An 11,521-nucleotide genomic window follows, 5' to 3' on the forward strand; every position below is an offset into this window, starting at 1 on the left:
AAGTAGTTTAAGTGTTTGTACGTCAAGGAGGCTGCACCAGCCCAATACAAGCAGTAGTTGTGGACAAGATTCCCTCTGATTTACAGGTTACGGGTCTTGGTCACACCATTAAACGTCTCAAACACAGCAGCAAGAGTCTCGCTGATTATAAAATAAATTCAGACTGTCTCAGCGATGTTGGGATACTTATTGGAGCTGATTACTATTATAAATTTATAACTGGATGCACCAGACAACAAGGTATGCATTTGTTATCCTCAGGAGGCAAGTTACTCACAGGACCGGTGCTTTCCTTGCAAAAACCTAAATCAATTATCAACCAACCAAATAATTGTAAAGTGGCGTGACTAGGCTCCAACAAGTCACCTCTACAGATCAGAGACATATCTGAGGATGATGATTATAATCCCCATGTACATAAATTATGGGATTTAGACACCTTGGGTATTATCCCTGAACAACCTAGCCTAGACGACACATGGACTTACCAACAATATCTCGATACTGTTGTGTACAAAGACAAACAATATTGGGTGAAGTTGCCGTGGAAGTTGAAACACCCACAACTTCCAGTAAATTATTTTTTAGCAGCATCCCAATTAATATCCCAATTTGTTTGGTTACAGAAACAACCTAACAAATTGAAACTGTATCATGAATTGATATAACAACAACTTACCAAGAAATTTATAGAAGTTGTTGATAAAGACGATCATAAATTAGGTCACTACTTACCCATCATGCTGTCATGAAAAGTTCAGTGATGACACCGATCACAATCGTGTTCAACTGAAGTGCCAAAATATAGGCTGACAGCGTATCATTAAATGAGCGTCTACAAACTAGACCTAGCCTAATCTAAAGACTACATGATGTAATGTTACGATTTTGCTCTGGCATTTTCGCCTATACTGCTGATATCAGCAAAGCTTTTTGAAGAGTAGGCTTGCAAGAAAAGGATCGTGACTTTACTGAATTTCACTTGGTAAAGGATCCAAAGGACTCTAATAGTGACATCATCACTTATTGGTTTGCATCAGTACTGTTTGGAGTAACGTCTTCACCATTTTTACTCCAAGCTACCTTGGACACTCATCTGAAGAAATCTAAAAGCTCCTATAAAGCTGAAATTAGCAACAACCTGTACGTGGACAACTTTCAAGGAACCACTAATGATGAAAGTGAATTAGTGGAAATTTACCATGAGGCTAACTGTGAATTGCTAGGGGCCAATATGCCTTTACAGTCATGGCCTCTAATAACCAACAATTAAATCAGATAATCAAGAAAGAATTTCCTACCCAATAAATTAAACATCCTAGGCATGTAATGGATACATCTACTGACGAATTGAATGTCAAGTCAGTGGAAGCTAACAAATCACCTCTAACCATAAGGAAGTTACTCTCATATGTCAGTCAACATTTTGACCCTTTAGGCTTAATTAGTACTATTTTAATTAGGGGAAACGCCTTATTCAGGAGTGCTGGCAGAATAATTTGGGTTGGGATGATCCATTACCAATTGAGCTGCAAGACAAATAGCAAACATTGATCATGGATTTGAATAAACTTAGTGTTTTGAAATTTCCACGTAATGTTTTAGGACAGAATTTACCCACAGATTTACATGTGTTTTGCGATGCCTCAGACAAAGCGTATGGCGCAGTAGCCTATCTAGTTAATACACAACAATCATTTCTACTTACTTCAAAGGCAAGAGTGGCCCCAATGAAAAGGAGGAAATTGCCCCAAATGGAGTTAACTGCCTTATTAGTAGGAGTAAGACTGGCTCATTGTCTGGCCAAGACACTCGGTAATATTCACTTTGATGAGATAGTACAACCCGTTCTCGCAAATTCGTAAAGTCAATATTGACTTATTAACTACGTGCATAGGTGATATACTAAACATAATAGATACCCTTAAAAAGATTCATAGAAAACACCGACCTTACCTAACCTTGTTAGTATCTTAAGATAAGCATCTTATTGCTTCGTAATTACAATTATTACTTAACCTATACCTATTATAGGTTAGGTAATAATTGTAATTACGAACCAATAAGATGCTTATCTTAAGATACTAACAAGGTTAGGTAAGGTCGGTGTTTTCTATGAATCTTTTTAAGGGTATCTATTATGTTAAGTATGTCACCTATGCACATATTTAATAAGTCAATATTGACTTATTAAATTTGCGAGAACGGATTGGATAGTAGTGTGGTCAGACAACGAGGCAATCTTACAATGGGTAAGAAATAATAACAACAAAACTCCTTACATGAGTAACCGAGTTAGGGAAATACATGAACAATCTGCTGGATATAAATTGAGACATGTCCTCACCAAGGACAATCCAGCCGATTACTTAAAAAGAGGTTTAACCTTAAAACAGTCAGTTAAATGTGATTTATGCCGAGATGTGATTTAATGGACCCCACATTGCTGGTTAGTGGTCAGTGGCCTAAACAAAAGCAATACGTCATCGTGACCAACATCACTGCACCCACGGTGGATCCAGATCCTTCTCGATCTTTGGCTATCAATCCTCATTCATACTCTAGTTTAGACAAGTTACTGAGAGTTACTGAAATCTTCTTTGATTTCCTCAACAGAGTAAGGATCAAAATCGATTTCCCAGTCCTATCAAATATTGGATCAAACGAGCTCAACAAGAGACTTATGGGAGAGAATATGAACAACTTCCAGATATTTGGTATGATTCAAATAACCACAATATACTAAGGTGTGGAGGACGTCTGCTTCATGCAGATATTGATTTGGAAACAAAAAATCATATACTTCTAACATGTCACCACATCATAACTGAACTTATAGTTTTACATTACCATCAACATAATACCTTACATGGAGGAGTGTTAGACACTCTCCCTGATCTTAGACAGAAATTTTGGCTTCCCCCAGGTCGCCAAACTGTCAAATCTCTTATCAAGTCTTGTGTAGTCTGCAGGAGGTACGACGCTCGAGTGTGTCCTTACCCAGGACCTCCACTACTCCCTAAGGAGCGAGTTGTCCACCTTCGTCTTTCTGAGACCACAGGTGTCGATTACATGGGAGCTTTATTTTTAACAGGCACTCCAGATAAAATTCCGGTGAATGCCTATATCTGCTTCTTCACGTGTGCAACCACACGAGGCGTACACTTAGAAGAAACTTTTGACATGAGTGCAGAAGCCTTTCTCCAAGCCTTTCGTAGATTTGTTGCATGCAGATCCTTCCCCAAATTGTTGATCTCAGATAACGGGTCAGGTTTTGTAGCAGGAAATGCATTCCTACAAGAGATATAGAACCATCCAGCAGTACAGTCAATGCTAAAACAGAGACAGTGCTACTGGAAATTTATTCCTCCACGAGCCCAGTGGCAAGTCGGTTTTTATGAACGCATGGTGGGAACCGTCAAGAAATGCTTAAGAAAGGCCCTTCACCGACAGAAAATTAGCCTCACTGAGTTGCAAACCCTTGTCACAGAAATTGAGGCACGAGTCAATTACCTTACCTTTCTGATGACTTCTGCCAGAGAGAACCCCTGAGTCCCTCTCATTTGATTCATGTTGGTCTCCTGAGTTCTCTAATATCTCTAGCAGACGAGGATCCAGCTGACCCTTCATGTCTTAGTAAAAGTGACTTTGTGGAAAATTACAAACGTCTTTCATGGGGAATTGAGAAATGGAATGAAGTATGGATTTGTGAATATCTCACTGCTCTGAGAGAGTACCATTATGGAGCTGCGAGCCCCTACAATAAATTTCAAATGAAACCAGGCGATCTAGTCCTAGTTGACAGTGATGAACCTAGGTCAGATTATTCTATAGGCAAGATTGTCAATGTCCACCCCGATCGCCAAGGTGTTGGAAATTTCCAACACTGACACACTACCATTGTATTATAATACATCATTATTGTATACTAATTACAGTAGTTATTAATTCCACTAATGGTAGTGTTAACATAAATTAATATTTCTTTATCTGAGCATATTGCTAATATTCTCACGACATCGAGAGGCAGGATTGCGTCAGATAATGTCCATCTAAACATATTTATTCCCAATATGTTAGAGAATTGAATGTGATTCTCTAAAATTATCAGTATTCCGTACAATAATTAACTACGGATAATATAGCTCCTAATAATCCAAAACCGAGAGTTATTAACTGAGATTATTATCAAGTAACAGTTTTATCTGTTACGTATGAATGCTATGGAGGAAATAAAATTTCTCTCCATTTCTCGATTAACACCATTTACCGAGAATATGATATTATTTAATTCCCTATAATTGCAACCATGTTCTCATTAACGCATTACATCAGTAATTACACGGAAAAGAATTATCCGTGATTATTAAATTCTGTTGTGAATGCGTGAGACGAGTTGAGGAAGGGAGGCGGAGACATGCCATTCTCAGCCGAGTTTCTCCTTGTGCAGACGCCAACAATCACATCGTGCGTCTCAGGAGAGTCGAAATTCCATCAATTCTACGTTAGGCCCTTGCAGTTAATCGGCCTAAGGAGCGTGCAACTGCTCCAGTAGCAATCTGTGATTGCTTCGATGGACAACCAGCAGGTTAAGTGCCCTAGTATTAGTTATATCATGGGATCTCTGTGTATAACGTTTCACTGTGCACTGTCAATCGTTATGCCACGCGACCTCCCCAAACAATAAGTAAGTCCATGAGGAATTAATTTATTCCTTCTATGGCATAGTGAGGACACTAGATAGTAGGTGTAAACAATTAGTATATTCAGTTGAAATTTCAGCTAGTGTTGTAAGCGGTCGTGGTCTTCATGTTCCCACGCCATGCTCGAGCTCATGTGTTGCAGCAAGTAGCAGACGACGCCATTGCACCTATACCTCTCCGTTCACTATTACAGCTAAGCAGCTGAACCCTTTTCTATTATTTCTTTGATTGAGAAAATTCTAGAATCAATTATCAGTCGAAGACATTTAGTTTATTTGATTTCAGATATCTAACATAATATGATAGCCTCATAAAAGTCAAATGAGAAGAATTTCTTGGGTAATCAACAAATAATCTTTTTACCATTAATCAATTTTTCTAATGTTTCTTAATATAGTATTTAGTAGAAATTACTAATTTTATTCGAGGAAGAACCAGCCTCGATGAAGCGTACTGGGAGTAGATTACTTCTGGTATTAACCCCCCATTTTGTGAAGGACGGAAGGTTTATTCTCGAACATTAATATTATACAGCCCATGAAGTTTAAAGAATAATCTTTAATAGTTTCTTATCCATAGGCACTGGTGTTTCAGTCCTTATCATTTAATTTTATGTTTCCCTTTTCATTCAAAATAGGGTGGTCCTTCGATTAATTTAAATTAATCTATTAACTAAATATCAATCAATCAATAGAGAGTAAGCTTTCTTCCCAACACAAAATTTGGTCCTTATCGAACCGGATGTATTACAATTAATACCATAATCATAATTAATTACTGTGTGTAGTAATCTAGGCTAACTACATTTTATTAATTGTGGCTACCGGCAGAGTACCACATAGGTTAGCCTAATACACACCAATTTATTTGCTGCTTATACCTCATGTATAAAGTAGCACTAGTAGGACACAGTCAATTACCCACAACACTACGACCTATACCTCACACTGAGGTAAGAATCTTCAGGTCACCAGGAGCAACACCTCATAATTTCTATAATAACTCCACACTAACACCAGCGTTAGAGTTGCATCACCATCTAACTATTATTTCTTTAGGTGGTAATGACATCCATCCTACTCGACACCTAGCTGAGGTAATTAATCACCTCAAAACAATAACTTCTTCATCTAAACTTGTTAGCAGTTTCAGTAGTGTTCACATTGGTGGAACCTTGTGAACTAAGCATTAATAATCGTTGGGGAGTGAGTCCAGAATATTACCAAAGAGCTGCCAAATATGTAAACTTTAGACTGAGGAAGAGAATACGATTGGATGCCACTTACATTCAATTTACAGCCAGACCATACAGGCAAAACCTGGCAAGAGATGGTGTACACCTGTCAGGTGAGTCTAGGTCACAAGTAGTTGACAAGTTGGTCAACACAATCAACCACCATAAAAGGGTGTGGCTAGCAAGCCAAAATTAACTGTACATATTTGTATTTTCACCTGTGTGTGCAAGTGCACATTTATATAAACTATAAAATCTAAAAAAAACCTAAAACACAGCACAACTATATATTCACTATTGCACCATAAATCATAATTATCATGCCAACATGCCAACATAAATTATGCCAACCTTTATTAGGTAGGGATTTAGGCTGTGATTGTCCTGAGTTTTGCACAAATGCAGACTAAATAAATTAGTAGTTTCTTGGGTAGAAATTCTTACAACTAGTCTTGGACTAGTCAGTAGTGCATACACTATTCTTTCTTGTGCTGATCCTACCAAGGGTGGGATTCAAACTTTATAGTAACTCTGATTAGAGTATATCCATATCAATTATTTGTGTGTATGAATTTTGAGTGCTGCTGAATGATCACTATTACATCTAATGGTGATAAAGAAGAGCTTGCTGGAAGAAAGTTAATTGTGACATTCAAGCACTGCTCAAAATCCTTAGCTACATATTGTTAGGTAGGTACATTTAACCTCGAGTGAGGTAGAGTGTAATTTAGCCAGATTAATTTAGGCTATATTCATATTACTTGTCAACTAATGAGCAAATACCCCAGCTTCATTAGTAAAACTTATTCAAGTCCTATAAAACTTGGACTTAAAGCCAACTTGGCTACTCCTGAACAATTAAGGAGAACCTATATTGGCCTTAAAGGTCATTTAACCAGACTAATTAATAAGTCTGATACTTTGTCTAAAGCAACTCCCATTGATTATTATCAACTAGAAACATTATTGAGAGTAGCTGATCTCAAATTTGATCACGTCAGATCTACAAGCCAGTCTTATCTCAACCTACTGACTGCAACTGAAACTGATCCTGATGAAATAGATTAAATTCTAGCAGATATCTCTCAGTATGAAGATGAGACTCAAGATAAACTTGATGTACTTTCCAATATAGTAAAACAATATAAATACAATGCAAATAACACTATGTTTCAATCCAGTAATCAATTACCTGAGGTTTGTCTACCTACTTTTACACTTACCTACATTTGCAGGGCTGGATGAAGAAAATTGGGACACATTTTGGACTTCATTTGAAATTCATATACATAAAAATCCTCTCTTGACAGTTTCTAAATTCGCTTACCTGATTAGTCTTCTCAAAGGGGAGGCTAAAAAAGGTCATAAATTACCTAGCTCTCACTGAGAGTAATTATGAGGAAGCTATAAAACTACTAAAGTTGAACTATTGCTACAAGGAGTTGAGTATAGCTAACCTTTATTACCAGTTACTGGATCTGAATGCACCAAGTAACCGACCAAACTCACTTCAAAGCTTCATGCTAGAAGTAGGGTCTCTAGTGAAGGCCTTAGGTACTAAAGTTGATGTACCAGCCTCAGAATGGTCAATTAAGTTACTTTTACAGAGGAAATTACCTCTAAATATCTTAGCAGAAATCTGCTCACACTATAAAACCGAGTTTCTCACTCTGGAGCAAATATTCGAGGGACTGAGAATAACGGTTAACAGGTTGAAGACTCATGATAAGATTAAACCTGAGTCTAAACAACCTAATATTGACAACTCAGTCAAACCCAAATCGACTTTGAATAAGTCCAATAAATTCAAACCTAGGACTACTCCATCCACTGGAAAAAGGAGTGGTAGTGTAGGTATTTATTCTGTATCTCCCTCTGACGCTACAACTGCTGTGTCTACTAAAAGGACAAACTCAGCCAGAGAGAGAAAGTGTCTGTTCTGTGATCAAGAACACGTCACCTACAAATGCACTGTTTATCCTAACTTTAATACCAGGATTAAACGGCTACAAGAATTACACAGATGCACCAAGTGCATGGGTTGTCATGATCCCAGTAAATGTGTAGTGCAGTTACGGTTGTGCAGTAGATGCAACATAGGTGTGCATCATTATGCCTTATGTAGAAAAACCTCTACACAATCTGTGACACCTAGAGAGGATTCTATGAATTCTACCACAATACAATATTGCCAGGTACACCAAGAAATAAATGTACTTGCTACTGAGTCAGGCAATAATACTACTCTGCCTACGGCTCAACTCAAACTAATTGATAGGAAGTCTAGAGTTAACACTAGAGGTCTCTTTGATCAAGGATCACAGAAAACCTTCATCACACAACAATTAGTCGAGCAGTTGAAATTAAAACCTGCCAAAAGTGTGTGACTGAATATTTCTGGATTCTTGACTAATAGTGGACCTCATGAATACCAAGTAGTCAAGGTGTTAGTGAGACTTGGATCTTCCACTAGACCAATACAACCAGTAGTAGTAGATAAACTTCCTTCAGACCTGCAGGTCACAGGACTAGCTCGCACTGCGAGATATCTCAAACATAACCGCATGAGGCTAGCAGATCACAAAATAAATTCTGACTGCCTCACAGATGTTGGTATCCTAATAGGTGCTGACTATTACTATAAATTTATAACAAGATGCACCAGGCAACATGGAATGGATTTGTATGTCATCTGCTGGAGGCAAATTGCTTACTGGACCGGTGCTTTTCCAACAAAAAGCAGCGTCAACCAACAAACAAACTAACAATTCAATAGTGGGGTGACTAGGCTTGGAACAGTCACTCCTACATTTCAGAGAAATATCTGAAGATAATGAGTCTAATTCACCTGTACATCGTCTGTGGGATTTAGACACTTCAGGTATTGTCCCTGATAAACCAAGTCCTGATGATACGTGGACTTACCAGCAATATCTGGACACAGTTGTCTATAAAGACAAACAAATACTGGGTGAGATTGCCATGGAAGTTGAATCATCCCCAACTTCCAGTTAATTATTTCATGGCAGCCTCTCAATTACAGTCTCAATTAATACGGCTGAAGAAACAGCCAGATAAATTGAACATGTATCATCAACTAATTCAACAACAACTCAATAGTAAATTTATCGAAGTTGTTGATAATGATGACCGAAAAACATGTCACTATTTACCCCATTACGCTATGGTGAAAGATTCATTGACCATGCCAATACCTATCGTCTTCAACTGTAGTGCCAAAGTGAAGGCAAACAGCGTGTCCTTGAACGAATGTCTCCAAATGGGACCTAGCCTGACACAAAGGCTACATGATGTATTATTACGATTCCGCTCTGGTATTTTCGCTTATACTGCTGATATCAGTAAAGCTTTCCTTAGAGTAGGCTTGCAAGAGGAGGATCGTAATTACACAAAATTTCTCTGGATTAAGGACCCACTGGATCCTGACAGTGATGTCATAACCTACCGGTTTGCCTCTGCTATTCGATGCGACTTCTTCACCGTTTCTACTTCAAGCCACATTAGATACACATTTGAAGAAGTCAACTAGCCCTTATAAAACGGAGATCAGTGACAACTTGCATGTCGATAATTTCCAGGGAACTACTAATGACAAATTCAAATTGGTAGAAATCTACCATGAGGCTAACCGTGAGTTGTTAGGAGCCAATATGCCACTATAATCATGGGCCTCAAACAATAAATCATTAAACCAGATAATCGAGAAAGAATTTCCGGGCTATCAGGTACCTAATCAATGAAAAGTTCTGGGCATGGAATGGAACACAGGTACTGACGAGATGAATGTCAAGTCAGTACAAACCAATAATTCAACCCTTACCATGAGAAAATTACTCTCATATGTCAGTCAATCATTTGACACTTTAGGCTTACTTAGTCCTATATTAATAAGGGGCAAACTCCTCATGTAGGAATGCTGGCAGAAACATATGGGATGGGATGATCCGTTGCCAATTGAGTTGCAAGATAAATGGCAAATACTTGCAATGAATTTCAATCAATTAGGTGTTATGAAATTTCCTCGTAATGCTTCAGGACAAAACTTACCCACAAATTTGCACGTTTGTTGTGATGCGTCTGGCAAAGCGTATGGCGATGCAGCCTACTTAGTCAATAGTGCACAATCATTTTTACTCACATCTAAAGCAAGAGTTGCTCCAATCAAGAAGAGATCTTTACCTCAAATGGAGTTAACTGCATTGCTGGTGGGAGTACGATTGGCTCATTGCCTGACCAAGATGCTCAATAACATTCACTTTGGTGAAATCGTAGAGTGGTCAGACAATGAGGCAGTCTTACAATGGGTAAGAAATAACAACAATAAAACTTCCTACGTTAGTAATTGTGTTAGGGAAATTCATGAATTATCTGCTGGATATAAATTCAGACATGTCCCCACTAAGGACAATCCTGCATATTACTTATCAAGAGGGTTAACCTTAAAACAACTAATCAAGTCTTCGATGTGGTTTAATGGACCTTCATGGCTTGTTAGTGGTCAGTGGCCCAAACAGAAACCACAAGTCATAGTGACCAGTATCACTACTCCCATGAAAGACCCAGAACCTCATCGAATCTCAGCTATTAATCCCCACAATTATTCCAACTTGAGAAAGTTATTAAGAGTGACAGCACATGTGCTTGACTTTCTTGCTAAGATAGGAATCATGCATAAGTTTCCCAATCCTATCCTCTACTGGATCAAGCGTGCACAACAAGAGACGTATAGAAGTGAATACGAAAATCTTCCAGATAAATTAATCAAGTCTCTAGGTATCTGGTATGATACCAACACTCATAATATATTAAGGTCTGGAGGACGTTTGCCTCATGCAGAAATTGATTTGGATACAAAGAATCCGATCCTTCTACCACGTCACCACATTATTACAAAACATCTAGTTTTACATCATCATCAATATGGTACTTTGCACAGTGGAGTGTTGGAGAGTCTCACCGACTTGAGACAGAAATATTGGCTTCACAAGGTCATCAAACTGTCAAATCACTCATTAAGTTCTGTGTAATCTGCAAAAGATACGAGGCTCGAGTGTGTCCTTACCCAGGACCTCCACCACTTCCTAAGGAGAGAGTAGTCCATCTTCGTCCCTCTGAGACCACTGGTGTCGATTACACAGGAGCCTTGCTACTCACAGGCACTCCAGATAAAATACCAGTGAAAGCTTATATTTGCCTCTTCACGTGTGCAACCACACGAGGTGTATATCTAGAAGTGACTTCTGACATGAGTGCCGAAGCCTTCATCCAAGCTTTTCGTAGATTTGCAGCTCGCAGATCCTGCCCCAAACTAATGATATCCGATAATGGTTCAAATTTTGTGGCAGGAGAAGCCTGTTTACGAGAGATATGGAATCATCCAGAAATGCAGTCTGTCATGCAGAGACGACAAGTGCCACTGGAAATTTATAGCTCCCAGAGCCCCCTGGCAAGGTGGGTTCTACGAACGTATGATAGGGACTGTCAAGAAATGTTTAAGGAAGACCTTACATCGACAGAAAATTAGTTTCTCTGAACTCCAAACACTCGTCGTGGAAATTGAGGT

Source organism: Procambarus clarkii, chromosome 33 (assembly GCF_040958095.1).
Source record: "Procambarus clarkii isolate CNS0578487 chromosome 33, FALCON_Pclarkii_2.0, whole genome shotgun sequence".
Classification (NCBI taxonomy): Eukaryota; Metazoa; Arthropoda; class Malacostraca; order Decapoda; family Cambaridae; genus Procambarus; species Procambarus clarkii.